This window comes from Capsicum annuum, chromosome 7 (assembly GCF_002878395.1).
Source record: "Capsicum annuum cultivar UCD-10X-F1 chromosome 7, UCD10Xv1.1, whole genome shotgun sequence".
NCBI classification, from domain to species: domain Eukaryota; kingdom Viridiplantae; phylum Streptophyta; class Magnoliopsida; order Solanales; family Solanaceae; genus Capsicum; species Capsicum annuum.
This window is the reverse complement of record NC_061117.1, coordinates 30,120,686-30,134,929: the sequence shown is the minus strand read 5'-3', so window position 1 is coordinate 30,134,929 and position 14,244 is coordinate 30,120,686. Positions and strand designations below refer to the sequence as shown.

At 33.0% G+C, this 14,244-nt stretch overlaps 1 pseudogene; it reads right to left on the bottom strand.

The window, feature by feature from the left end:
- Positions 1 to 10,417: 10,417 nt before the first annotated feature.
- On the bottom strand, positions 10,418 to 10,966 carry LOC107876403 (annotated as a pseudogene).
- Positions 10,967 to 14,244: the final 3,278 nt, after the last annotated feature.

The following is a 14,244-nucleotide window of genomic DNA, read 5'->3' as shown; positions in this document are numbered from 1 at the left end:
ATGGTGCAGTTGCGCACTTTGCTTGGGAGTTTTGACTAATTAGCATGGTTAGAATGATCACCTACATAGAAAATAACAGAACACCAAGAAAGCAGCTTTGTGGACACCGAGGGTTGTAATGATATCCAGTAAGTCATGAAAACTTGTGCCAAGAACAACTAAAGTTAAAATAAGAAATCAATCCAAGGTGGCAACTGTTCAACTATTGGGACCAATGCTTGAGTGTGCATCAACACGTTGACCTAAAACAAACATAGCGACCCTCCATGTATCATTTAAGTCTTCTAGAAAACTTCTGAAGGCCTTTTACAATGCCACAACTTCAAAGGAAGTGTTCCTCGTTGACGAGCTCACAAAAGACCAAGAACTCTATACTAACCTCAAATACGACAATGACAAACTTGAAGACCAAATCAGTAAGGTGGAGGCAAGCTTGAAAATTATCGGCATTCATATGCTATAGCAAGCCTCTAATCTTCTCCAAGATATATTGAAAGTACGATAAGGCAATAAAACACAATCAATATTGCTAAGTAAGTAATGATACTCAATCTGTCTTTCAATCTTGTTTGTGGTTCCGATTAGGTCAATAGTAGTGGACCTAATCGAAAACACAAACAAGAAGGCATAAGATGCAATTTAAAATTCAAAAATTGTATCCTTCACTTAGATTCCTTATTTTAACTACATTTATTCTTGGGGCATGTTTTCTTGACTTAATGTACATCATTTCAACCCTCGGTGCCCGAAAAGTTGCTTTCTTGATGTTCTGCTATTTTCTATGTAGGTGATCATTTCGAACATGCCAGCTAGTCGCATCTCCCTAGCAAAGTGCCCAGCTTCACTATTTTTCTTGAGAGAGACAATAGACGGATTTTTATTTTTGGATACACTTTCATATTTGCACTTGATTCAGATTTCTCATGTTATAAGTCAATTTAAGATTCGCTTGAATTCCCTTCTATTCTATATTTCCTCTTAAATTAGTTCTCAGATGATATAATCTTTATCAACTCCCCTCTTCCCTCACATGTATTCTCCTACCACACCTTCTTGTGTATAATCATCACCCTGAGAACTCAACCATATAAATTTAGGCTAGGACAATAAATATATTGATTTTCTTTCTTGGGTACAGCAGTGAGAGGCTTCGAAGGCCTTCTCAGAGTCCAATGCACCCTAAAAATTAGTCCAATAGCTATTGAATCTTTTTACAATGCCACCAAAGCTTGATCCCTTCACAAAGCTTGACACATAAACATGAGCAACAACCATTATTAAATCTTAACGGGGTATCAAAATCATATTTATGGTCCTACATCCTTATCAGTTCCGACCTATCAAACTTAACTGTAAAATTGTAGATATCTTGTTTGAATGATCAATGCCTAATAGGTAAAAAATAGCATTCACAAAATCAATGTACTCTATGTATTTTTTCACAATAACATGATCAGTAATGCATACCTCCTACATATGAAATGGTTCCATTTGCAAGCAGCTTATTCCTCCGAACCCATCTTTACTGTAGCTTTTTGTGTTGGTCAGGAAAAAGTTGATCAACTTTTATTTTCTTATATATTCAAACAAGATAAAAATAATTGATGTCAAACATGAAAAGAACAAAAAGAACATTATAATTGATGTCTGCATAATTTTAAAAAAGGTAACACAAAATTGAATAAATACAACACATTGCAACATCCGTTCAAAAACTTCCAGATTTGTTACAACAGATTTCCCATCTATTGCAACATATTACCCATCTGTTATAATATATTTTCGAATAGATAGGCAATTTGTTGTAATAGGCTACACATTTATTGCAACAAATATGGAGTCTGTTATAACAGATATGTAATTTGTTGGAATATATCAAGACATCCTTGCTAGTGGTTTGATTTGTTCCTACAGTTGCTCTGTCTATTACAACATCAACAACAAAGAAACAATACTATTTACTCCAACACCATCAACAACACCACACCACATGTTCAAACAACACCAATAATATCAATAACGGCATCAACAACAAAGAAACAAATAAAATATATACAAAAAAAATGATACTACCAACAAGGCTTTTAAACTTAAAAGTCCCCTTTCCTTCAAATTTTGTAAATAAATAGGATATGAGTAAAGGATAATTAAATAAAAATAGATGTAAATAACTAATTTAAATAACTTGTAAAGAAAATGACGAGAATGAAAGAACAATACTGAACCATATCTACAATGTCAAAAGTAAGGGAATCAAAATAGTAATTTCAGTCGAGAAAAAATATAAATCGGTTGATATTCGAAAGGATCCTCATAAGAAAGAGGAGAGAAAATAGAGAAAAAAAAAGACAGTTATGATAACCCTAAAGAGGAGAGAAAGAAAAAGAAGAGAGGTGAATTAATTTATGGTTGAAGGAGAGATACTTCTAGAGATGAGTTTAAATATTCATTATTCATTAATAGCTTTGAGGGTAACGAGGAGACAGGTGACATTGAAAAGACAAGATAAGACTACTCAAGGAGAAGATTTTTGAGTTATTCAAGAAATATTTTTTACCGCCTTAGTATTTTATCTTTTTTATTTCGGACAGAAAATTGCTTAAAATTATGAAAAAAGATTTTCAAATAGATATGTTATCTGTTGCAACAGATATTAATAACTATTTGAAAATTTCCAACAGATCAGTCATCTTTCGCAATAGATCCAAATGTCTATTTGATATTTAAAATAAATAGGTAATCTATTGAACCAGATCTCAATATCTGTTTAAAAATTTCCAATAGCTCAATCTTTTGTTGCAACATATTTATTTACAATTGATTTAACTAGAACTAGGGATGATTTGATAGGGTCAACTACAACTTCAATTGACTCTTTGCAATTGCATGATATTGGTATTGCATTCCTCCCGACCTGAGTCATCAATCGATCAATCTGAGTTGAAACAATTCTTAATAACTTATTATTAATCTAATACCTTAATTTATTTATATATAACAAGGGATGAGTTGATTGGGTCAACTACAACTTCAATTGAGTATTTGAAGTTGCATGATGTTGGTATTGAAGTTCCTCTCGACCTGAGTCGTCAATCGACCACTCTGATTTAAAATGATTTATATTAAATTATTATTAAGATAATATCTAAATTGATTTAGCTAGAACTAGGGATGAGTTCATAGGGTCAACTATAACTTCGAGTCTTTCCAGTCGTATGATGTTGTATTGCGTTTCTCTCGACTTGAATCGTCAATTGATCAATCTTAGTTGAAATAATTCATATTAACTTATTATTAAGCTAATAACTAAATTTATTTAGCTTGAACTAGGGATAAGTTGATAGGTCAACTACAACTTCAATTGAGTCTTTGCAGTTGCATGATATTGGTATTGCGTTCCTCCCGATTAGAATCATCAATCGATCACTCTGAGTTGAAAAGATTCATATTAACTTATTATTAATATAATACCTAAATTTATTTAGCTATAACTAGGGATGAGTTGATAGGGTCAACTACAACTTCAATTGAGTTTTTGCAGTTGCATGATGTTGGTATTGCGTTCCTCCCGACCTGAGTAATTAATCGATCACTCTGAATTGAAATGATTCATATAATTTATTATTAAGATAATACCTAAATTGATTTATCTAGAACCATGTATGAGTTCATAGGGTCAACTACAACTCAATTGAGTCTTTGCAGTTGCATGATGTTGGTATTGCGTTTCTCCCAATCTGAGTCGTCAATTGATTGATCTGAGTTGAAATAATTCATATTACATTATTATTAAGCTAATACCTAAATTGATTTATCTAGAACTAGGAACGCATTGATAGAGGCAACTACAACTTCAATTGAGTCTTTGTAGTTGCATGATGTTGGCGTTGTGTTCCTCCCGACCTGAGTCATCAATCGATCAATTTGAGTTGAAATAAATCATATTAAATCATTATTAAGCTAATACCTAAATTTATTTATCTAGAACTAGGGATGAGTTGATAGGGTCAACTACAACTTCAATTGAGTCTTTACAGTTGCATGATGTTGGTATTGTGTTTCTCCCGACCTGAGTCGTCAATCGATCGCTCTAAGTTGAAATGATTCATATTAACTTATTATTAAGATAATAACTAAATTGATTTATCTAGAACTAGTGATGAGTTGATAGGGTCAACTAAAACTTCAAGTCAGTCTTTGTAGTTGCATGATGTTGGTATTGCGTTTCTCCCAACCTGAGTCATCAATCGATCAATCTGAGTTAAAATGATTCTTATTAAATTATTATTACGCTAATACCTAAAATTCATCAGTATTCCAGTTGAACTTGATGCACTTTATTATGATGAGAAGGTTAAAAATTATATCTTTTAAAATTTTAAAGAATAATTAACATCAATTCAAACCAAATTAACAATTTCAAAACTTGTCATTTTTTTTCAAAAATACAAATCAACCTATACAAATCATCAATTTTCGGAAAAAATATTTCATCATTTCAAATCTCGAGTTCTCACTCTTTTCTTTCTCTCTCAATAATACAGACAACAACTACTCAACATATTGTTCAACCCCTCAAAACCGATCGATTTTCTTCCTATTTCTGACCACATTGTTGCTATTTTTGACTATATTCTCACTTGTATCCATTGTTTTCTCTGTCTTCATAGGTAATAGAGTTCGACATGAGTTCTACATTAGTTTTTTATTCTAAAAATTAGGGCTTTTTAGTTGATGATAAAAAGGAAGACTTTTAGTTATCTTACTTTCGAGAATGGATTAATAATTTTGAGTTTTGATGCTAAGAATGTAGGAAGAACCTGAGAAAATCCTAGTTTTTATCGCAGTATTCTCTTGACTATTGTGGTATTGTTGGATAGTATTTGTGGTATTGTTGGTGGATATTGGTGGTGGTGTCGGTATTAGTGGTCATAGTAGTGGTATCGGTGTTAGTATTGGTGGCATTGGTGGTGGCGGTGGCGGTCTTAGTGGTTTTAGTAAGGGTATTGATGGAATTGGTGGTGGTGGTAGTGGTGGTGGTGGTGGTGGTCTTGGTGGTGGTATTGGGGGTCTTGGTGGCATTGTTGCTGGTCTTGGTGGCATAGGTGGTGGTCTTGGTGGCATTGGTGGTGGTCTTGATGGTGGTGTTAGTGGTCCATCTGTTGCAACAGGTGGAACATCTGTTGGAGATATTAAATAGGTCGTCAAACAGATTTTCCATCTGTTCCAACTGATGGGTTATCCGATGAAATTTTTTTTGTAATATGGCGTATAATAATTTATTCAAATTTGTCTGACCTTTTTTTAAAAATTATGCAGACATCAAATGTAATGTATATTTATTTTTCTATTGTTTGTAGTTAAAAGATGTCTTCCAAAATAAAAGAAAATTAAAGTGGATCAACTTCTGACCACCTAACAGAAAAGGCTAGAGCACAGATAGATTCGGAGGAACTTCATGAACAATCTCAGTTAGGGGAAAATAAACCTGAGGAAAGTTATGAAAAGGAAGGTGGAGAAGGGTATATAAAGGCTTGTGAGGAAAATAAAAGTGAGGTGGCCCCTAGATGAATAGAGTAACGTACACCATGCACTTCTGCAAGAATCCGCTGTCTTAGGTTATCTACACCTGGCTCACATAGGCGACCGTGACAACGCAGAACACTATCTCCCCCTTGGGAGAAAACCCCTACCTTTTGATCTCTGACTAATTCTTTCAACTTAGCTAGACTGGGATCCCTATCCTGTTTTTCCTTCACTTCAGAAACTAGGGATGATTCTAAACTATTCTGCACCCATACACTACCTTCTGCTGAATCGACTACACGAACACCTATTTGGGCAAGTTGATGAACTTCCTAAGCTAACTTCTTCTTACCATCATCCACGTGAGTAATACTACCCATAGACATCCTACTAAGAGCATCAACCACTACATTGGCCTTTCTCGGATGATATAGAACACTTATGTTATAATCTTTCAATAGCTCTAACCACCCCCTCTAACGCAAATTCAAGTTCGTCTGAGAGAACACATGCTGAAGGCTCTTGTGATCTGTGAACACATCTACATGCACCCCATATAAGTAATGCCTCCAAATCTTTAGGGCAAATACCACTGTTGCTAACTCAAGATCATGAGTTGAATAGTTCTTTTCATGGGGCTTAAGTTGTCTAGAGGCATAAGCTATAACCTTACTTCTTTGCACAAGGACACAACCCAAACCTACTCTTTATGAATCACAATACAAAACAAAGCCGTCTGAACCATCTAGTAGAGTCAAAACTGGGACTGAGGTGAGTCGAGTTTTCAACTCCTGAAAACTCTTCTCGTAAGAATCTGGCCACTGAAACTTGACTTTCTTATGAGTCAATTTAGACACGGGGGATGAAATAGAAAAAAATCTCTCAACAAACCATTGGTAATAGTTTTGGGGAATAAAATATTAAATATATATGTCTTTATCTATTAATTTTATTTGAAAGAAAATAGTAAAAGGCAAATTGTAAAAAAAAAAAAAATACCCCAAAACTTGCATGTAACCTACTTCAATTTGGAACCAATTCGAGTTAGTATAAAGAATATGATAAAATTTTAATTAATTTCTATTTCTAAACTCTTAATTTTAGGCATTGTGATATAATTAAATAAAGAAAGATTTAATACCTTAAACTATAGTAAATTTAAATTGCTAAATATAATGAAAATAGTGAAAAGACGATTTTATCTAAAGAAAAGTCTTTTAATGAAGGGCAAAAAGTTCAATTCACTTTTCTAACCAATTCGAGTTAGTATAAAGAATATGATAAAATTTTAATTAATTTCTATTTCTAAACTCTAAATTTTAGGAATTGTGTTATAGTTAAATAAAGAAAGATTTAATACCTTAAAATATAGTAAATTTAAATTGCTAAATATAATGAAAATAGTGAAAAGACGATTTTATCTAAAGAAAAGTATTTTAATGAATGGCAAAAAGTTCAATTCACTTTTCTAAGGGTCTTCACACTTTTAATATATATATATATATATATATATATTGCAAATACCTCTTTTATCTGTATTATATTTCATAAAATTATTAATATCATTAGTCTTTAGTAATCACACGAATGCGCGAATAATTTTACTAATAATTTTACTAGTAATAATAATAAGCAAATGAAAACTTTCAAGCCAATTAAGGTTCATTTGGATCACAATATGTTTAATTTAAGAGAAAAAAAAATGCACAAATGTTCGTATACGCACAATTTTTGTAATGGACACTTCAACCGTCATCTTCAATTATTTCAACACTGATGCTATGTCAAAATTCAAAATGCGCGGATATAAATACCTTTGTTATACGAGCCGGTAAATATGTGGGCGTTTGACTGTCGAAACCAAAAAATAAGTTGTACCTGTGTTTGTGACTTTTTGCAATAATTATTTAAAATTTAAATATATATATATATATATATATATATATATATATATATATATATATATTTATAATTTATAATTTACCTATAATCTATATCTATTCTATATCTATACTACCTTAAAAGCACCAACTAAAAAGACTTAAAGTGAAATTACTAAACTACCCCTAACTTAAAAAACCCAACTTTATATATTAAATTAAATTTAAAAAAAAAAAAAAAAGAGACATGCTACAACCTGAAGCCTACAAGTGAAGCATCACCTCCAACAATCACAAGCTACAACAACGCTAATGTAAACCATAACAGGCAAGTTTCCAGCCCTAGGACATCACGCTAGGGAAGATTCTTACCTCCACCTCTCACAATCCTGACGGATGCCAAAAGGTATGCATTGTTACTCCTCCTTAACCAAACTTACTTACTTTGTTCTTTACTGTTAATTGTTGCATTCTTTTTTTGGACGTCAAATCTCCAACATGTTCTGCTGGTATGATATCATCAAGTTCATGGGGAAACAGATATTCGCAAGCGTGATCTAGAGTCTTTAATTCAATTTAACAATGAGGAGGTGATAGTCTATATTGATGAAAGAAACCTCATATTTGCCAAGGTCTTAACAAACCCACTGAGGTGAGATTTTCAACATAAATTATTTTGATAAGCAGATTATACAATAGTTTACAGAGGGCCCTAGAATCGTGAAATATAAGAATATGCTAAAGAGGAAGGCTGGAGATATGACCATCTTCGATTTTCAGAGTCCTTCCAATTGTGATTCCCATTCAACTTCACTTATTCTAATACTTGGCCCATATAGTATACTTTCGATTCTGCCAATGCTCTCCGACTCAGTAAACAGGACTCTATCAACAATGACAACTACCTTGGTAGGGAATTGTAAGCTGAAATTAACGTATCTATTGAATTTCCTTCTTTCCGTCTTTGGATCAGGTGCACTTTATGTATTGCATTTCCTTCTTTCAATCTTTTTAAATAGGCACTAACTACCCTGATGGAATTTGTACGTAGATACAACATAATCAAATTGTCTTGACATCAATTTCCATGCATCTGTACATGTGCAAAGGGTTAGCCCATCTGCTCTACTCTCGAAGCTGCCAACGCCATATGTCATTATTAGTGTTGATTCCTATTCAACTAACATTCACAGATTTGATTTCAGCACAATTATTCTTCCTCCGTAGATGAGTTGTAAGTTTCTTTAAAAAATAAAAACACCATGACAGTGCCCCAACAGTCTTTCTTTTTTATTGTTAAACACACAGGTCTGCTATATAGCTTCTCAAACACCAATCTTTCAAGGACTTGCTACAGCTCATATACTTTAAACAGTTTCTACCATTGTGATTTTTTTATCCAGATTCCTTTCACTGCCGCTATTCCATCTATCTAATTCCATTGTTAAAGCTCAGCCAGATATTAGGGAAATCCTCGGTCTAGGAATTCACAACGTAAGTCTATATATGAGATTCATTTAGTAAAGTTTGGGTCTTTACAACCTTCCAACACTCCTCGTTGAGTTAGTTTACTGACATACTTTTATTAAGTGTTACTTATTTGTTTTTGTCATAGTTGAAAACATTTAATAATTAAACTTTGACACTCATGCCTTTATACTTCTCTGTTTTTCAATTTTTGAGTTGAATATTAATATTCCGACTATTTTTTGAACTGTGTAGTTTAGTAATTTTATATTTCTGCATATGCTAATTTATTTGTATATATTCCTCTTTTCTATATTGTTCATTCAAATTCTCAAACTTGCATTTTGACTTCTTTTGTTTTAATATGGGAGTGAAATAAACATTGGGAGTCATCTATCTATACTACCTCCAAAGAATGAAATCCAATAAAAAAAATAATTAAGCCAATTCCCAGCCTTGGAATATCGCGGTATTACATTCTTAGTGAATAGGCACACCTCCAACTCTCAGAACTTTGACAGACACCAACCTCAAATAGATGCAAATTTTTGCTTTACTCTACTTGAAAAAGAAAATCACATATGGCACTATTTTCATAAATCTACAACTTCTTCATGAAACAAATAGGTATGCTCTGTGACTCCTCCTTACCCAAACTTTTTACCTATAGAAACAAAATATGTTCTTCACTATGTTTGGTTCTTTGTTGCTATACATATACACATAATTCTTTGAATGCCCTTAAAATGTAATCATCTTTTTTTCCTCAGTTATGAAATCAAATGTTTCATCCCATGAATAAGCAAAGGATGTGTTCTTTCGTATCAAAAAGGAAAGGCGATCTTTTTAAAGTTCGTTGGATTGCTTTTGAACTATTGACATGTCTTTATGCATCGTAGTATCCCCTGATTCTATGGCAATGTTACACTGCTCTCTGATTAACTTCAGCATTACCAATTTTTGGTTTGGCCTCTTAGTATGCTAAATATTTCATGTTCTTTCATTATTCTAGCCCACTTTCAGTGGTTGACCGATAGATTCCTTCTTTATATTTTTATTGACTAAATCCTTGGCGATATACACCTCCATCAAAATTGACTTGTAAGTTCATGTCTATTACTTAGCTTAAAACCTCTTATCTGTTTAAATTTCTTATGAGTTACTTCTTATTAGTTATCAATTGCGGTATTATTCCCAGTTTGAGTGCATTCCATCATTTTAATATATTTACAGATTGTGTGATATGTGTTTCCTGTTGGTCTACGCAAAACATGCCAAAGAGTAGTGATATAAATATTGAACTATGCTCTCTCCATACACCTGGTAAAATGTAGCAGTGATTTTTTGAAGTACTATGTTACCTCACTATAATTGGTGTTCCACATTTTCCTTAGCTAGATGCAGTTGATTTAGTATAACATATACCAACTTAATATGGTATGTTTCATTTGTAAAAGGACTTGTGGTAGTAATGGTAAGTTGGGGCCAAATTGGTTTTCTCATCACTATATTGTTTGTTTAGTAACCTCATAGTAAGTATACCTTCAAGGTAGACAATTATACTTTGCATGAGGAGAGGAGAGGGAGAGGAAATACCAACGGGAAAGAGAAAATGAATTTAACCATATTTCAGCCATTTTTTCTTGGTTGTGAGAAGGCAGACTGCTGGTTCTTTCTGCAGAACAATAATAAGGTCCCTGATAATAATGTGACTCAAGCTCCTTAAGGCTAGCAGCTGCCTCTTCTTCAATTCTAGATAATATGCATTCTATTTCCTCAGCCTGTTCGGTAAAGTCTTCTGTTCTTTGGTCCACATGATCATTTAGAGATGCAAATCCTGAAAACATAGCTATTTTCTTCAACTCCGACACCAGCTTGAGCAGTGATTCAGCTGCGTGGACTATCCTAAATGTGCAATCTTCATCTTAAATTCCTCTTGTGAATTTCTGACTGGTGGATCATTAACCCTGCAGTATTAACAATAATCCATAATTGTCAATAATATTCCTAGTAGTAGCATCTAACCTCTGCAATAAGTTCTTCGACTTTTGAGCTACAACTGCGGCAATAGTTGAGTTTATGATGCTTTGCATATGTGTAAGCAAGGGACCATGCGAAATATAGTGATATCATAATCAAACATATTAGTGATGGGTAAAGATGAGAAAGTAACCCCTACCTCATGGAGATAGAAAGGTTGTTTTGGAAATACCCTTGACTCATTTAACCTGTCCTACAACAATAGAATCAAGAAGCAGAACTTGGTCGAGTGTCTAGAAATAATTTAGTCCAACAACACTTGCTGATTTACATAAGACATAAGTTCATTTAGCGGGCAAAAATTTCTCAAATATGCTCCTTAAGTCCATTCATTTAGTAGACATCAAACAACACAAAAGAAACACATCATTTGCAACATCATAATCCCTTGACCAATTTTTGTGCAGTTATGAGACTTTTCATCAACCATATTATTGTCTCTCTAGATGACATTCCATCATCCCCAAATAGTTTCAGCACACCAGCAAGCTCATTGATTTTTTTCATGCTTACGTAGTCATGCATAAACCTTCAAAAATAACTCGTAAGATTCAGCACTTTATTGAGTGGGAGTTCCCCAATCGTCTTTGTCCTCCTTACTAATTAATGTGGCTAGTGACTTGATCCATGAAACCTTATCACTCAGTGCCTGTTTGGTGTCATAAACCAAGGTTTCTTTCTTTTCTAGCTCATCTTTATGTAGAAGTGAGCCATCTTTTCATTTGACATACATTCAATAGCAACCTCTTTGCACTCACAGAAGTGCTTTTTCATCAAAGGATCATGTTTTATCATTGGATCTTTCATTGGATAATATCACTCTGTTATGCTCTCCGATATATAGTGCACTATATCATCTTTCTCATTGTCCGGTGGGCAGCTCAATACCTCAAGCTCTTGTCTTGCTACTCTTCATATCAATCTCCCCAAATTGTCTAGCATGTTGCTCTGAAGAAGCATGCTCTTCTTCCTTGGACCATATTTGGAGTAAAAGTAGTTAGTTGCCTCACTCATCTCCCTACTTTTTGAATTTTCACTCTCTTGAGATATCCTAACTGAGTAGCTTTTTGGATCAACTCTCTTAGTCTCAAGTTAGACTCAGAATGTGTTATAATAGTCTGATAAGTTTCTTGGTTGGATGTTATCACTTTCGTCAAAGTAAATGATAGTTCTCTTCTCTTTTAGTTTTAAATCTCCGCTATCTCTTAGACTAATAGATTTTTAAGGTGATAGCTGCTTTTCTCTTTCATTCTTCTCGGGGACTTCACAGGAAGAAATACTGATGAAGCACTGTGACACAAGAGGAGGTATGGTTGCAAATATTTATGCCTTTATAACTCGGCAAATGTAAGTCTATGTTCTTAAGTTGTCCTTAGCATGCTTTTTATATCTGTTTCAAGGTGGTAGATATATAATCGACAAATAAAAAAGTTAACACATCAGGTTTAGCTGAAGCTCCATTAGATGTTTCATTTTTTGAACGAGTATGCATATTTGTCTTCTTGGTTTATCTTTCAGTTTTAACATAATACTTCATGGGACAAATGCAACCATTTGAATTTATTAGCAGTAGAGTTTTAAAATAAATCCATGTCTTAGGCTACTATTGGGAATTCTTGAAGGTCTGCTTTTCATTTTAATTGTTAATAGAGTGAAAAAATAGCCTTTCTTAAAGATCATGTTAGAATCATGGAACTAAAGGAAACACAGGTGCAGTTAGTAGTAAGATTTCCATTGTCTATGTTTTTCAGCTCTAGATAAATAAAGTACGAATAAAAGAAGTTGTTTTTTGTCAAATATTACTCAAGATTTTTCATAGTTGTGATGGACACTCTTATACTTTGGAAAAGTGATAATTTCTGGAGGTGAAGCAAATCAAGAGTTACGATTTGAGAGGCTAGAAAAAATTTCTTGAAAACGTCTAAAAATAAACTTCTACCATTTGCTTGGGATTTTTAGTATGCCAAAAACTAAGAGTGAAATTAAGCTAAGTTAGTTGGATATTTCATTCTATATGAGCTACTGACATGGAGATGCCTTGCCATATTCTTAATTGATTAATGTGGCTTAGAACTGCAAAAAGGAGTGACAGATGAGGTAAAATACAAAATAGAACTTATGTCAATTTGCAAGCATTAGAGTCAGATGTGTAATTGAAAAGACTCAATTGAAGTCTTGAAAATTAGACAATTACCCTGCCGAAGGATAACAATACAATTGAATTTTTATTCAGATGTAAGATTTAGAAGTTCAAAGGATCGGTTGATCGATGGTTAGTCTAGTGGGACGGGAGTTCAAACTTGTGTTGATGTTTGATTTCATGTTGAAAATGATAGATGGACCCAAAAGGTTAACATATTTCAAGTAAAAAAATCACGATCACTTGTGTTTTTTCTTTTGGTTCAATATTTCTGCAGTGCAGGCTAATTGATTAGTTTAAATATAAAAGGTAGATCTCTAAAGTCCAGAACTTGATTTCAAACGAAACCTAATATGTGATGTGTTAGTAGTTAATACCATATATATGGAGATGAACATATTGGATGAAGTTGCAGAACAAGATAAGAATTTGAATTAACTGTTTAAGCAAGAGATACCAGCATGTCACCTTCACTTCTTCTTTCTCTTTCTTCACCATAATAGAGTCAAATTAGAAGAATAATTTATTTAGTCGAGACCTGAAAGATACCCTTTAAGTTAATTTGGTGTTATCAGCAATATGAAATTAGAGATACAAGACCTATTACTAGCTGTCTACTTTCAGTTTTGGGTGCCTACAACATACTCCTATGATCAATTAGAATGCAGGTGCTTTCCAGAAATATCACTACACTTTTTCACATGATATGAATTTATATATGGCATGATACATAAATATGACCCTAAACTTGACATCAAATTATAACTTTGACCTTAAACTTTGATAGTGCACAAATAAGACCTTTAACTATTCAAAATCTAAACAAATATGACCTCCAATTTTGCAACCTTCATGCGTGAGTTTCACTTGCTCCTACGTGGATATGTAATTCAATCATACGGTGCCACATCATTAAAAGGGCTGACTGGGAGGACTTTTGATCTGAAACTTAAAATGATGTCGTTTTGCTTCTATAAATTAAAACAACGTCGTTTTGCTTATTATTATTATTATTATTATTATTATTATTATTATTATTATTATTATTATTATTATTATTATTATTATTCTACTACTACTATTACTATTTCTACATATTATGTACTACTGTTGCTTCTACCAATATACCACTACTACTACTACGACTTATTATTATTATTATTATTAATAATAATAATAATAATAATAATA